This window comes from Phalaenopsis equestris, unplaced genomic scaffold (genome assembly GCF_001263595.1).
Source record: "Phalaenopsis equestris unplaced genomic scaffold, ASM126359v1 Scaffold000511, whole genome shotgun sequence".
In the NCBI taxonomy this organism is placed as follows: Eukaryota; Viridiplantae; Streptophyta; class Magnoliopsida; order Asparagales; family Orchidaceae; genus Phalaenopsis; species Phalaenopsis equestris.
In genome coordinates, this window is record NW_018164951.1 from 488262 (window position 1) to 504664 (window position 16403).

Genomic DNA, 16403 nt, shown 5'->3' on the forward strand with positions numbered 1-16403 from the left:
CGGGAAGATGCCGCCGCCGTCGCGGCGGCGGGTTTCTATGGAGACGGCGGCGGCGGCGGGGCCGAAAAAGGTGAATGGGAGGAAGCATACTGTGATTGGGATTAATGGCAATGTGGAGATATGGGATTCAGATGAGGGGAGGGAGGAGACTGAAGTTGATGGAGGTAGGTCGTCTTCATCGTCATCATCGAAGAATCAGTTGCCATTGAGGTTGTCGCCGAGACCGACGAGGAAGCAAGGGGTGACGATATCAAAGGGGCATAAGAATTATGAGCTTATGCTTAATCTGCAGCTTGGAATACGGTAGGTAATGTTTGTCTATTTTGAAATTGTAAAGATTGTTCTTTTGAGTTTAGTTTTGATTTGAATTTACGAGGAGATTAAGAAAAGGTGTAGTTTTTGGTTTGCTGGTTTTTGTAAATGAGATTTTTCGGTTGATAAAGAGAAGGGGCAAAGGGATTAAATTGGTTGGTTTTTTATGCAAAGTTGAATTTTTTCTTTTTTTTTTTTAATTTTGTGAAAAAATTAGACCTTTCACAGGTAATGTTTAGATAGTTTTAATGCAAATTCTTTGATGGATTTAGATAGTTTTAATGCAAATTCTTTGATGGAAGCTCAAAATTCTTTGGAGAATGAACTGTGCCCGTTCATTTGTGTTGATAGATTAAAGAAATTAAAGTCCCATTGGAATTTATATCTTTGCTATATTTTTTTTCCAAATATATAGCGAGTATCTTTTTTTCTTTGAATAATTTAAATTGAATCATTAAGGAATCATTCAATAGAATGATTAAAAAGTTAAGCAAGTAATGAATTTTCTGCGCCAAATTGTTTTTAGCAGATTTGAACTACTCATCTCTATCAAGAGTAGGTACTCATCTTCTTCAAGCTCTTATCTTTTTGTAATGAAATGCATGATTCTTCTGTGTTATTCTGAACTTAGCTTAATTCCTTCCATTCTCTGCTGGAATGGCACAGACATGCCGTAGGAAGACAGCCACAACCAACAACACTAGAATTGAAATCTTCGGCGTTTGATCCCAGAGAAAAAATATGGACAAAGTTCCCTCCTGAAGGAACTAAACACACACCTCCACACCAGTCGTGTGATTTCAGATGGAAAGATTACTGCCCCGTGGTTTTCAGGTCTGTTCTTCTATGATCTTCTTACTGATAATGGCTTGAGCTTCTTCGTCATAAACTCCACTTACTGAATTTGATTGTGCAGAACACTGAGAAAGCTTTTCAAGGTTGATGCAGCTGATTATATGCTTTCAATATGCGGCAATGATGCTCTTCGAGAGCTCTCCTCTCCCGGAAAGAGAGCTTCTTCTATCTGACGAACGATGATCGCTACATGATCAAAACCATAAAGAAATCTGAAGCTAAAGTGAGCTTGCTTTGTAAAAATGCCTTTTTTAAGCAGTATAAAAATCTCTGCTTTTGAGTTTTATAAGTTGATTCTTGCCTTTAATCATGTCACAGCTGCTGATTCGAATGCTTCCAGCCTACTATAACCATGTCCGGTCTTTCGAGAATACGCTAGTGACCAGATTCTTTGGTTTGCATTGTGTGAAACTTACCGGTGCTGCGCAGAAGAAGGTCAGAATGAGTTGATAACAGTTTTTCATGCAGCTTCGATCCCAGGAACTTCTAATGTGATTCCTAAAATTCTTGATTTCTTATCTTTTAATGACACAGGTGCGTTTCATCATTATGGGTAATCTATTCTGCTCTGAATACGCCATTCAAAGGCGTTTTGATCTCAAGGGATCTTCGTGCGGCCGAATCACTGACAAACCCGAATCCGAAATTGATGGCACCACAACATTAAAGGACCTCGATTTAAACTTTGTGTTCAGATTGCCAAAATCACGGTTTTATGAATTCCAGAGGTGATCATCAATAAATCTGTATTTTTGGGTTACCTCCATCCATCTTTTTAAAAAGGAAGATTTGCATACATACCACTAAATTAATATGTATTTACATGTCTTAACATCTAAACTTCAATTTTTACATACACGCCATCTTACCCATGCATAAAAGGCTGTATTTCACTTTTTAAAAAAGTTAATATATTGGTGTTTTTGACGTGATATGAAAGATTTGTTTGCTATAAATGTAAGAAGTAAAGTTATGGCATTAGATATGTAAATTGATAGAAATTAGTTGGTATGTATGTAAATACTCCTTTCATAAATCAATGAATCAATTTTTCTGAATCTTTTTAGTTTCTCTATGTTCAGACAAGTAGACAGGGATTGTCAATTCTTAGAACAGGAGAGGATCATGGATTACAGTCTTTTGGTGGGTGTTCATTTTAGAGATTTAGCACCAGAAGTGGGATATCAATTCCCTTCATTATTAGACTCCAATCTTCGCTTTCCCACTCGGTAATTATCTTATAACTAACCCATTGTTTCTGTTATGAATTTTGCAAAGTTATGTAATTAGCAGAATATGATTAAACTTCTGATTTCAATCAATCAGATTAGGCATCAATCAGCTCGCCCGAGTTGAGAGGATGATAAGAAGGAACGACAATGAAACTCAATTGATCGGCGAACTGACAGGCGAGTGCTATGATGTGGTGTTGTTCTTCGGCATCATAGACATACTTCAGGACTACGATATCAGTAAAAAACTAGAGCATGCATACAAGTCGATTCAGCATGACCCGACCTCCATATCCGCCGTCGATCCCAAGCAATACGCAAAACGTTTCAGAGATTTCATATGCAAAGTTTTCATAAATGACACCTGAAACATATGTAAATTTACATGTAACTCAGTGGGGTGCTTCTGCAATATGTTGATGTTTGAACTGAAGTGAAAAAGATTGAGAACCGTCATCAACAGCTCTCCGCGGGCGGCGATCCGAGCTTAGAGAGGGGCCAAAGCTCGTTGCCTGGTGATTCAACATACTTATCTGATCAATATTGATGCACAAAATTTGAAATTTATGCATAAATAATTTTGCTGCATATTTATGCTTGCAGATATATTTTACTGAAATGACAACTGAAAATTTCAAGAGTGAGCAAGCAAACCAACTGGTGTTGGTGAGTCATACCACAGGTTAAGTTGCTGTTAGATAATCATTCTTTTTGTAACTATAGTTTTGTTTCTTCTTCTCATACCTCAGAAAAAAACGCTGAAGTTTTGTGGACAAATGGAGATATAAATCTGTACAGGAGATTTATTATTTCATCACAGTTACAATTTTCTATACTTTTGTATTCATGAATATTTCTCATTTATATCAGAAATATATATATATATATATATATATTTGCATGTATAACTTCTTTATCATAATTTCATGAGCATTTTATAGCTACTTTGGGGCATTAGACATTTCATACCACCCAATTCTTATCTATTTATACATCCAACACATAAACTTTACTTTTTTAGATTTATACCACCCAAAATTTTCATATCACTTAAAAAATATCACTATTTTTAACTTTTAAAAAATGAAATATACATTTTCATGAATAGGTAAGGTGACATGTAAAAGAAAAATGAAAGTTTAGGTGTTAGATTTGTAAATACATATGAATTTAATAGTATATAAGTAAATCTTCAAAAAAAAAAAAAAACATTATCAACAGAATTATAAGAAACACTGCTTGCATGTTTTCTGTTATAATCTGTTGCAGCTGCTGATAAACTTTTTTTTTTTCTGGTTTATTATTTGTTTCAGAATAGTTAATAGATTAGCTGTATAAAGAGAGGAAACAGTGGAGAATCAAAATTGAAAGAAGAGAGCAGGTGGGGAACTGTAGTTGGTGGATGGCCAATTTATGAAATTAACAGTTGGTATTGGTGCCTTTGTCTGCTATGAAATAGACTTGGAACAAATCGATAAACAGCAACGTGCATCATTGTCACAGCTTAAGCTGCTGCATAGAGTCTTCATGTCGCAATTTCACGAGAATATAATCTTTTATTTTTCACATTAATTTTGGCTATTTAACCTAAGCATATTGAATCATTGTTTTGAGTATAGAGAAATTATATATTATTATATTTGTATTACTATGGAAAAAGTTTGTATTTATTTGAAAGTTGGTAGCTATAAGAATATTGATCAAAATCATGGCCTACTTGTTAGTCTTGTGGAGCTAAAGCACCTAGGAAAAATTGAGAACCCGGCGCATAAGGTCTGGGCTTGGGCGCTCAAGTGTGCACCATGTGGGCACTGCTTCTGAAGGGGGTGCCTTAGCACCCCATAATGGAACCTTTGCGCCTGTGCTTAGGCACTCGACAGAGAAGGGGGCACCTTTGCGCTCCCCTTGGGCGCCGGCCAAGGTTCCAATCATGTTGGGCACGATTCTACTTTCTGAGAGAGGGGCGCTTTTGCGCCCGTCCGAGTGCTTTTGTGCCCGGAGCAATTGGTGTGCAAAATTTCTGGTGCATCTTTTTTAATACTCATTGGGCGTTCTTCAACAAGTTCTTGGTGAATGAGAGGAGAGCTTGAGAGGAGGATTTATGGAATCTGAACGTGTGTTGTTCGCGTTGGATCGGAGATGAAAGATTGTGGAGTGTCTTGTAAGTTTCTTCATGTGAGTGTGGAGGAAAAAATTGTGTGAGTCTTTTGTAAAACTATCTGCTTTTCATATTGATTTTGTGGTGGCTTTGCTCTGTGGATTTCACAAGTTTTTTCATGTAAAATTCTTATGGGATTTTCTGGTTGTTTTGATTTTGCTTTTGTGCTTAGATTTATTGTTTTGATTTTCTCGAATCCTGCGATCCTATTCCGCGACGAAACTAGGAGATTCTTTCATAGTAGTTTCTCCCAACAAACTCGTATTAGAGAGGGGTTCGATTCGAGTTGGAATAATGGCTAAAGAAGCAAGGTTTAATATGAAGAAGTTCAATGAGATAAACTTCGCATTCTGGAAGATGCAGGTGGATGATTTGTTGTATCAGAAAATATTATACTTGCCACTACAAGAAATCACAAAGAAGCCAGAGTCTATGCCTATGAAGGAATGAGAAGTGTTGGATAGAATGACACTGAGTTTATCAGGTTATCGCTTTCCTCATCTGTTGCATTCAACATTATGAATAAGAAAACCACTGGATCTCATGGCGGCACTGGCCATGATGTATGAAAAACCTTTTACTTCTAATATGGTTTTTCTGATGAAGTTATTAAACATGAGGATGGTGTAAGACAGTTCAATGACAGAGCATCGTAATAACTTCAATGTTGTGACGAGTCAGTTGTGTTCTGTGGAGATCAGGTTTGATGATGATGTTAGAGCGCTGGTGATACTATCTTCATTACCAGATAGCTAAGATGGTTTGGTAACAACGGTGAGTAATTTTTTCAGGGACTTCAAAGTTGAACTTGAATGACACCGTGGATCTGATGTTGAATGAAGAAGTTTGCAAAAAATAATAAATGGTGAATCTTCAGATTCTGCGTTGAATGCTAATAACAAAGGAATGATTCTAGTTAAGAATACAAGCAAAAGGCAAATTCAAGCCCAAGAAAGGAAACCTAAGTCAAGCAGAGGAGAATGCTAGAACTGTGGTAAGAATGAGCATTTTAAGAAGGACTGCAAAGCTCAAAAAAGGGTTGGTGGTGGAGGACAATATATTAGTTTATCTACAAATGTCTTTGCTGATGAAATTCAAAATAACTCCCTAATGTTATCCCTAGTATGTACTGAATTATGGATAATGGATTCGGGTGTCTCTTTTAATGCTTGTTCCAATAAATAAATATTTAAAAACTACACTCATAGTGATCTAGAGAAGGTTTATTTGGGATATAACAAGACCAACATTATAATAGGAAAGAGTTAGGAAAGAGTGATGTTGATATCAACTTGTCAAATGGAGTAGTCTGGAAGCTTACTGAAGTCAGACATGTACCTAGTTTGAGAGAAATCTCATCTTTGTGAGCTAGTTGGCAATGTCAGGACTCGTGACAACTTTCACAGGTGATTCGTAGAAGATGATTATGGAGCATTAGTGCTGGCTCGGGGCAACATTGAATGCACCCTTTATTTGATCAATGAAATGGTTGATTTCATTGATGTGGTTGGAACCAGACTGAATACAGGTCACTGGCATCGTAGGCTTGGTCATATGAGCGATAAAAGTATGAAGTCTCTACTTTCAAAATATAAGCTTCAAAGTTTGAAATCAGTTGATCTGAATTTCTATGAGGATTGTATATATGGAAAGCTGAAGAAAGTTTCTTTCTCGAAGAGCATGTCAGTGGTGAATTCAACGAAATTAGTGTTAGTGCATAATGATGTATAGGGTCCTACTCCAGTTCATTCCATTAGAGGTTTATGTTATTTTGTCACATTCATTGATGATCACACTAGAAAGGCATGTGTTTATTTTTTACAGTAAATACTAATGTATTTGAAGTTTTTAAGAAATGAAAGACTATGGTAGGAAATAAGACAGACTTAAAGTAGAAATATATTAGATTCTAATCTAATATATTTGATAATGAAGATGAGTACCATGATCAGAAGTTCATGAATTTTTATGTTACAGATGGGGTCAGGCATGAGTTCACTGTCCGAGTGACACCGCAACAGAATGGTGTGGCTAAGTGAATGAACATAATAATCACAGAGCGTGCTAGGAGCATGATGTTGCATGTAGGCTTGTCGAAATAGTATTAGGTTGAAACAGTTAACACTGCAGTTTATCTTATTAGTCTTAGTTTGTTAGTATCTTTGGAGGGAGGCTTACTTGAAGAAGTCTGAAGTGACAACAAGGTGAAAAGTATGTCTATCTCATTTAAGAGAATTTGGGTGTTTTTTATATGTGCATGTTGATGCAGATTTTAGAAGCAAGTTTAACTCTGTCAAGTGCACCTTCATTGGATATGACTCAGATGAGTTTGAGCACAAGTTCTAGGATTGTCAGAATAAAAATATCATCAAGAGAAGGGATATTACTTTCAACGAGATGGAGATGTACATGGACAGGGCCAGAAGTCAGGACAACCCATCAACTACTTATGAAGAATCCATATATGTGGAGATAGATGATAGTGGTGATAAGGAAGGAGAAAGAAGAAGTGCTAACCTGGAAGGAGCACTGGAAGTTCCTCAGTCACCTACAACAAAAATCAGGAGATCCAACAGAGTGAAACAACCCATACCAAGGTATTCTACTTATTTACACTATTTGTTACTAATTGATGGTGATGAACTAGAGTGCTTTGAGGAGGCCACTCAAGTTGAAGTTTCAAGGGAGTGAGAGCTCGCCATAGATGAAGAAATGCAATCTTTGGAGTCAAATCAGACTTGATATTTGACAGTACTACCAAATAACAGAAAAGGACAGCACAACAAGTGGGTCTTCAGACTAAAAAAGGAGTCAGATGATAGCAAGTGCTACAAGACAAGGCTTGTTGTGATGGGTTTCGAGTAGAGGGAAAAAGTGGATTATACAAAGATCTTCTCCCCAGTAGTGAAGATGACGACTATGAAGGTTGTGCTGAGTCTGATAGCAGTGGAAGATCTACATCTATAGCAGATGAATGTAAAAACAGCTTCTTATATGGAGATCTGGAGGAGGAACTAAACATGGTGCATCCATAAGGTTACAAAGTTTCAGGTAAAGAATGTTTGGTCTGCAAATTGGAGAAGAACCTCTATAGCTTGTAACAGGCCCCGAGACAACAGTACAGGAGGTTTGACAGATTCATGTCAAACAATGAGCACTTGAAGTGCCATGCAGAAGACTATTGCTTCATCAAACATTTCGGTAATTGTTATATTTTGCTTCTTTTGTATGTGAATGATATGCTCATTGCAGGGGCAAATATGGAGAAAATCAGTGATTTGAAGAGTCAGTTATTAAATGAGTTCAAGATGAATGATTTATGTCCAACCAGAAAAATCTTAGGGATAAGAATTAACAGAGACATAAGTGCGCGAACATTGAAGTTGTCTCAGGTAGAATATGTTGAAAAAATCCTACAAATGTTCAACATAAATGAGGTGAAACTAATTAGCATTCATTTAATTAGTTACTTCAAACTATATAAGGAGTTATCACCAAACTCTAAAGCAGAGCAAGCACAGATAGAGAGAACTTTGTATGCTTTAACAATTGGAAGTTTGATATATGTGATGATTTATACCAGACCAAATGTTGCATATGCGGTGGGAGTGGTCAACAGGTACATGGGCAATCCAGGCAGACATCATTGGAATGTGGTAAAGTGGATTCTCAGGTATTTGAGGAGAACAATTAACATCACTTTACTATGGAAGTGCATGGATCAGTCTACAAGGATTCGTAAATTCAATTTTGGCAGGAGATGTGGACAATAGAAGTACAACAGGATACATCTTCGCTTTGAGGAACACGACAGTCCGTTGGGTTTCTAGGCTGCAGTAGATTGTTGCACTTTCAACTTCGGAGCCTGAATATGTTGTTATTACTGACGCTAGCAAAGAGATGATTTAATTATAGAGTTTTTCCACATAAAATCTCTTGTGCTTTTCTGGTCGTTTTGATGTTGCTTCTGTGCTTAAATTTATGGTTCCGATTTTCTCAAATCATGTGATCCTTTTCCGCTGTGAAACTAGAATTAGATTCTTTCAGAGTAATTTTTCCCAACACTACTCTATATAAAATATAAAATAAAAAGTTTTATTTTATATTGATATTAATATAGCATAAGATCAAGCTTAGCTTGATGTTTTTTTTAGTGATGTTCATTACTTTTAAAAAAATTATAGTCTGTTCATTACTTTTAAAAAAATTATAGTCTAAGTTAATTTATTTTATAAGAGTTAAGATTTTATTTTAATTTATTCTTACACTAACTGATACAAATTTCTAGTGGGAATCAAGTAATTGGTCCCCTTAAACTCAAAATAATGGGGTTAGAATTTTATTCTTTATAGAAATATATGTATTAATAAAGCAATACATTTATTGTATGTTTATTTACATATTTAATACTTAAATTTTACTTTTTCACATTTATGCCATCAAAATCTTTCATTTAATTTCAAAATACCAACACTTTATATTGTGACAAGTAAAATACACATTTTCAAGTGCATATAAGGTAGCATGGAGGTCAAAATTGAAGTTTGGGTGCTAGATATGTAAATACATAGGAATTGAGTGGTATGTATGTAGATCTTGGTACATTTTTGAAGGGTAAGTTGAAGATTCCTCTGGATATAAGGAGATCAATAGAAACACCAACCTAGCTGGAGTGTGCATAAGCTAAGGGTGTAAATGAGTCAGTCGAGCTCGAGATCCCCTCAGCTTGAGCTTGATTAAGTTTGTCGAGCTCGAGCTTAAGTCTACGAGTCTGAGTCAGCTCACGAGCATACTTGTTTATTATAAAAGAGAGAAAGTATTATTAATTTAAGGCATAGTTATAATAAAATGACAAATATAAAGACCAATTTGGAGAAGAATAATAAGAAATCATTTAATATAAAATATCATAATATTTTTAAAAAATATTTTTAATACATTAAAAATAAAGTCTTCAAATTTAATATATTTTGAGTATATTGTTTATTAATATTTTTTAAACGAGCATGTTCACAAGCAGGCGAGTTGAGCTGGGCTAGCTTAAGTTTTGCTTGTTAGTTCATCTAGCTCAATTCACGAGCCACTTATCGAGCCTAGCTCGAGCCGGCTCATTCGGCTTGACTCACTTACACGCCTAACATAAGCTATAATCTGAAGATTCCTCTTGATATAGCGAGATCAAAATCTTGGGTATTTTAAATGTATCTTAAAATAGGTTTCAATTGTTGAAAATGGTATTGTGTTGGTTGATGCATGGATTGACTTGTGTGATTGACTGCAGAAAAGAAATCTGATAGTTGTTTCGTATAAACAATTTCACTTAAGTGTACATGCAAGAATGCATTTGAAACATCTAATTGTATGATGTCTCAATGAAAGGTAAAAGCAACACTATGAGAAACTTGTACAACAGACATTTTTGCTACCAGATCGAAGGTTTTAGCATAATTTTTTATACTACAAGTCAAGCTTTGTATTAAGTGATCAATCCATCTACTTTGCACTTTCTCTTGAATGTCCATTTGCAACTGAGAATATTCTATTTTAATGATGGTGGGACTAAGACCCAAGTTTCCTGAGATTTCAAAACTTGAAACTCCTCTGACATAGCTTGCAATCAATATGCCTATTTAACAACAGTTAAGTAGCATGATGGATTAAATTGATATTGATACGTGAGACTCGAACTTTATTTTAGTTTCAGAGTACATGTTTGTTTGTGACTAAGCATCAGATAAGTTTGAATGAGAGCTGATAGTAAAAGAACATGTTCTCGGTTTACTATTGTTGCTTCTTGGTTTTTAGAAGATTTGGTTAAAGATGTTGAAGCAGATGTATGAGTATTAGAAATTAAATATTCTACCTTTAAAGCTGGTTAGATGGGGATTGAATTGATGTGGAATTTAAATTGTGTTTAGTGAGTTATAGAGAAGAGGTGGGAATAAGTAATAATGGAGGTAAGGATGTAATTAAAATGTGCTAAAAATTTTACTAAATTAAAATATTTAGTGAAAAATTAGTTTAACACCCATAAAAAGGCTCTCTATACATATGGAGGTGGTGAATATCTCAATACTCACTTTCACTTCCTTACTCAAACAATGGGGTATTCAACATCGATGCATATGTTATTAAAACCATAGAACAGAATAAGCCTGATGAAAAAAGCATAGACAACTTATAGAAAGGGTTTGAACTTTTTTAAAAGCGGTTTTTTTACCTTTTCATCCATGGGTTGAAACATTTCTCACAACTTATACTTGATCAACAAGCTACCATCCAAGGTTACTCATTCCAAGTATTTGTACGAGGTGTTACAAAGAAAATAACCCACATATTATCATCTTAAATTATTTGTTTGCTAATGTTATTCTTGACTTAGACCATATTCTAAACATAAAATTTTCCATCTTTCTGAAAGCTTTGTATTTCTAGGATACACATCTCTCCAAAAAGGTTATAAAATGTCTTGATACTCAAACAAATAAAAGTTACATATCAGGACACATCTTGTTTAATGAGGCTGTATTTCCTTTTAAAAAGTTACCAAACTTTAAAACTCGTGTAAACATATGAGTAATGAGAAAAATCATCCATAAAAGTGGCATAGTATTTAATAATTGTGTAGAAGAAATAAAGGAGGACCTTATAAATATGTATATATTAATTATAAGATGAGAAGTATGAGAGTTGGATATGCTAAAAGATGGTTTATGATTCTCGAAAAGACTACAAAAGTTTCATGTAGATCATGAATAGTTGGAGCGGCTTAATGCATGATTAAATTGAGCTATAATTTTTTGAAATATGATGGAGTGGTGGTCGAGTCTTATGTGTCATAGATTTGAGACCTGTTGAATGGTTATGAGATCCAAGGAACTCTATATAGATGATGAATTCTAATTACAACATATCTAATAAAGACCCTGAACACAGGGCCCTTCAAGTAGTACTCTTTTCATCTATATATCATTGATTGGGCAACCATTTATCGTGAAAGAAATAGAGAAAGAGTTGTTAGTAAAAGGTTTATGAACTGATAGCAAATTATAGGCAAGGTTGGGAGCATTATGAATATTTGTAAGCAATAACTTAAAAGTGGAAGTGGGAAATATGCCTTGACTAGATGAGTAATGAGAAGTTGTTAATCATTTTCTATAGTAATTGAGTTGTCTCCCTTGTAGTCTTGAGTTCTTATAAGTTGTTTAAAATTTACTATAAGATGCTCAGTAGGACCTCTAACAAAATATTTATTATTATTGGTGCCTTCTGTTGATTTATTGATCAAGGTTGTGGGTGGCTGATAATTTCCATCATGTATGTGCCAACACTTAAATGCAAAATGACCTGATTTTTTTGCATATATAACAAGTGATGGTGGTGGATCTTTGGGAGTTTTGCTTGTTGGTGTTGGAATGACAACCCGAGGAGATGTAATTGCAAGAAAAGTTGAAGTAGAAGTTCTTGGATCTATCGCGACTTTTGGAGGCAGTAAGTGGGAAGCTTCTTATGCTATATTGACTTCTTCACTACACAGTAATGTATAAAGGTCATCAAGGCTAATTTGTTAAAGATTGGTCCTAATAAATATCTTTAATATAAGATAGTTGGAGACAGATGGTTAAGACTATAAACAATTATGCCTTCAAAAAACAAGCAAGTTATTGTTGTAGCCAAGATATCAATCTTGTATTTGTTTTCTAAAAGATGTTGCATCATAATCTTGTCTTCCATTGATGTATTATACAGCTCATTCTTGATTTACATTGTTCTGGATGTGTTGGTGGACTAAAGTATGTGTTCAATTGTCATCCAGACTTCAAAACACATTTCACGACTGAGAATATATGGAAGAATACATGGAGAAATGGTTGAATACAACGCAACCACCAAGCTTTAATCTATGATGTTCTTCTTGATGAAATCTAGATTTGGTGCTTCTGTTCCAGTGGAATAAAAAATGATTGGGTTCGGTTTACTATAGGTTTTGGTGAGAAAACCCTCATACCTATTTGCATGAAAATGCTTCACAACTTGAGCATTACAGGTGGGATAAGTTTCAACAACGAGAGAGTTGAAGATACTGCCTATGATATTTTCTATGTAAACTTTAATTGTGGGGGAATTGGATTGTCACAAGCTATCGTGGTACAGATGGTTGACTAAATGGAAATAATAGCATAGAAACTTGAATTCATACTCGTAATGATGATGATGTGCCACAGAGTTTAGTGTTGTGATGCCATAAAAGTTCTCTATGATATCTTTGATCACTGTAAAAACATATGAGAAAAAAAATGAGAGAGAAGATGAACTGAAAAGAGAAAATAAGAAAACACAAAATAGAATGAATCTTCTCCAATCACAATATAACGAATTATGCAGTGTTCTTTATGTAAAGTAACAACTATATAGGACAATAGTGAATAATAGAGGTTTGCTACAGCAGATAAAGCAAATGAACGCCTATTGTACAAATATGTTCGAGATTCTCAAGATCCTCTTTTGGATTTTATTACATCATATGTGATACTTAATAGTTATACACCAATTAGGTCACGAACGAGTAGAAGAAACTCACGATGATTTACTAAAAGTACTCGCCCGAGAATCAAAACTATTCCAGAACATCTTGAGAGCCTTAATAAATTTGGTAAAAAAAATTTACATGGATTTGATCTATACTAACCAATCAATACATATTTTTTATTTACTTCTTAGCTAGGAATAGCTAATCTCATTTTTATACAGCAGTCAGTTTTAGGAATTCTATGTTTATCTTTTTTTTTTTTTGGTATCATTTTGGAGTAGCATTTTTATTAAATTTTTTATTAATCTATGCTTATAAACCAAGGGTCAAAGAAACATTCAATCATTTCTTTTTCTTTTTTTGATCTTACTGTATAAGATGACAACTTTGTTCCATTTTACATGTTTGATGCCTTCCCTATTGAAGACCAGATCTAATCGTGAGGTTAAAGAACAATAAGGATATTTATTATCACCTTAATTAATTAAAATAATAATAATAATAATCTAAAACTTTTGAAAATTTCAGAATAAAAGAAAAAGATTTTTAAAGCTTAATTAAATTTTAGAGAGTTTAGAGGTGAAAGCATTTTCATAAGATAGATGACAACACATGAAAAGATTTTGGTATCACAAACCGCAAAGGTTAAAGTAAGTCCCAAGTTTTGATTGGTAGGTAGAGTTAGGGGAGGCGGAGCATTGAAAATGAGTGACACTTAAAGCTAAAAGACATAGTAAATGTGACCATTTTCTTTATATGAGAATAATCAAATTAAAGTGTGCAAATCATTTTATGAAGATATGGCTTTATTATGACTTAAGTGACATTGGAGTTAGAATATTGGGGCATGGAGACATGCTACATTAGAAACCAAAATTATTAAATATTTTTCTTCTATTTATACAAAAATTATATGTTAAATTTACTTAAAATTTGGAATCATTTTTCTTTATTATATGCTAATCTTATATTCGAAATTAGATTTAAAATATTGACATGTAACTAATCTCATATATATATATATACAATATTTTTTTTAAGTTAAAATGGCGGTATTAATGATTCTATATTAAGAATTTGGGTGGTATGGATGTACAAAGTATAGGTATGAGATAGGCAAATACTTTGGAAAGGGTTGGTTAGTAAATGCTCTTTAATTTTAATATTCTTATCTCGGCCTTTTCTTTTGAATTCACGAACTTGGCCACTAAAGCCCAGTAAAGCCCACTAAAGCAGATCGCTCGTGATATAAAATTGGCTTTTGGCTTCATTATGCTGATGGGATGGACCAGACTTTTACAGGCCTGTGATTGGGAAAGAACATGAGGTAAATAATTGAAGCAATAGATATTTAAAATTCTAGTCATAATAAATTCACGAGTCTATTAATTTAATTGTATTTTCAAATAATTCAGTTATTTTTTTTTAACTTTAGAGTTAATCATATTGAGATAACATGCGATGATTGAATAAATAATATATAATAAAAAGGAACGTAATGTTAATGCAAAACGAATTGGAATATACTAAAACATACCTACATACATAAATAAAGCCGAAGAATGTATAAAGGAAGCTCACTAATACAATGGATGACTTTCACATCCATGAGCACGTCGATCTGTTGTGGAGGAAAAAATATTTGTGGCTCTGGAGGATGTTGATCATCACCACCAAATATCATCATCAAGAGTTTCACTTAGTACAAAAAATTTACCTGTCTCCTTTGGTCACTGGTACTTTATGGGTGGTCTCGCTAGTCTCAAGACCACCTTTTCGCATGTTGCAGAGCTCTAGACGTTCCTACTGGACGTTTTCGGTTGTTCGAAGGTAACATGTGCCAGACTATTTGAGAACATTAAGGACATGGATTACCTTGTTGTTGCCCAAGAACTTCACAGCACATGGCAGGCTAAAGTAAATTTAGTAGGTGACCGAAGATAGTGTTCTAAGTGGGTGGTGATTCGCCCACCATGAAGTTTGACATGTTGGTGAAGTGCTTGTCTTTTTCTCTCCAAGTGACTGGTAAAGTGATGGTTCTCAACACTTCCTCTCTTTCTTGCTAGAAAATCCATAGAGTGGATCAAACGTAGTTGTCGTTTGTTTGTTGTCAAGGCCCATTTTGTTGAACACTAGCTTAACCAAAATATTCATGAAGTTGTCAGTGTTGATGAGGAAGTTGTCAATTTAATATGTGTCAACCAACACAATGATGATAATAGTGTTGTTTTACGGGTTACTTTTGGAGGGAAAGCCTGTGTTGGTGAAGGCAATGGGAGGATGTGAGTTTCATTTGGGCATAATGGCAGGTATGCATGGTTTTTCAAACCCAAATCTTTCCAGACTAGCTCGGTGGTATGATTCTCCTTCACCCTACAAGATGGAAACTTTCCGTTCTTACAAGATGGAAACTTTCCATTCTTGATCAGCTCTTTAATCAAAACTTAGAGGTGTTAGCATTCCTTTGTGTCATGCCCATGATCCCAGTGATAGGCACAATCTTCTTAGAATCGTAGAGGTAAGCTCTAATCTTCATTTGTGGTGTCATTTTAAAGTGGTTTTTATTTTATATGGCCTCCATTATCTCAACCTTTGAAACTCTCAAAATATTTGTTTAGGGTGCCCCATGGTTAGGTAGTGGGGGCTTGTCATATCGAGCCAAACAATGGTCAAAATATTGGGTTTGATTGTATCGTTGATGTGTTTTGTCGATCATTATGTGATTTTGGTTTGTTTGAGTTTCTATGTATTGAGGTCGGGCGAAAGGACGTGAATTACGTCTTAGTCTCCACCCTTTGCTTTAGGGGACATATTCTATGAGCGACGGAAGAAAGACCCTACTAAGAAGGAAGAGGTGTTTGAGTATAGTCCTCATTTGATATATGGATGTTGGTCAGCTCCAATAACTTGACCCAATGCGTATCGGAAGGTTCCTTCCTTTAGCCTGAGCTACGGTGACACGAGCGATTGAGGGCTCCAGGTTTCACACTTCCAATATTTTCTTCTAGAAGCGAGTGATAAAAGAGTACGGACTTACATTGTCCTTGTAGTAGTTGTAGAAGAGCATACGAGTTTTTCTGTGGCTTGTGGTCGCTGGAAAATTGCGCCACAAATATTTTTTTCAAGTCAATGAACGACATGATTACTCCCGACATTGTTATATTGAACCAACTCATGACCAACCCCCTCGCGTGGTGAAGAAAAACGACACTTTAACTCGTCGGTGATGCTTAACATGTGCACATTCGACATGAATAAGGTTATGTGGTCGGTCAGATCGTTCAGCCATTTGTAGGACTCTATTCACTTGGATCTT

At 34.9% G+C, this 16403-nt stretch overlaps 1 pseudogene; it reads left to right on the top strand.

The window, feature by feature from the left end:
* The window catches only part of LOC110028475, a 4831-nt pseudogene extending 860 nt beyond the window's left edge, over nt 1–3971 (top strand).
* The last annotated feature ends 12432 nt before the right edge of the window (nt 3972–16403 follow it).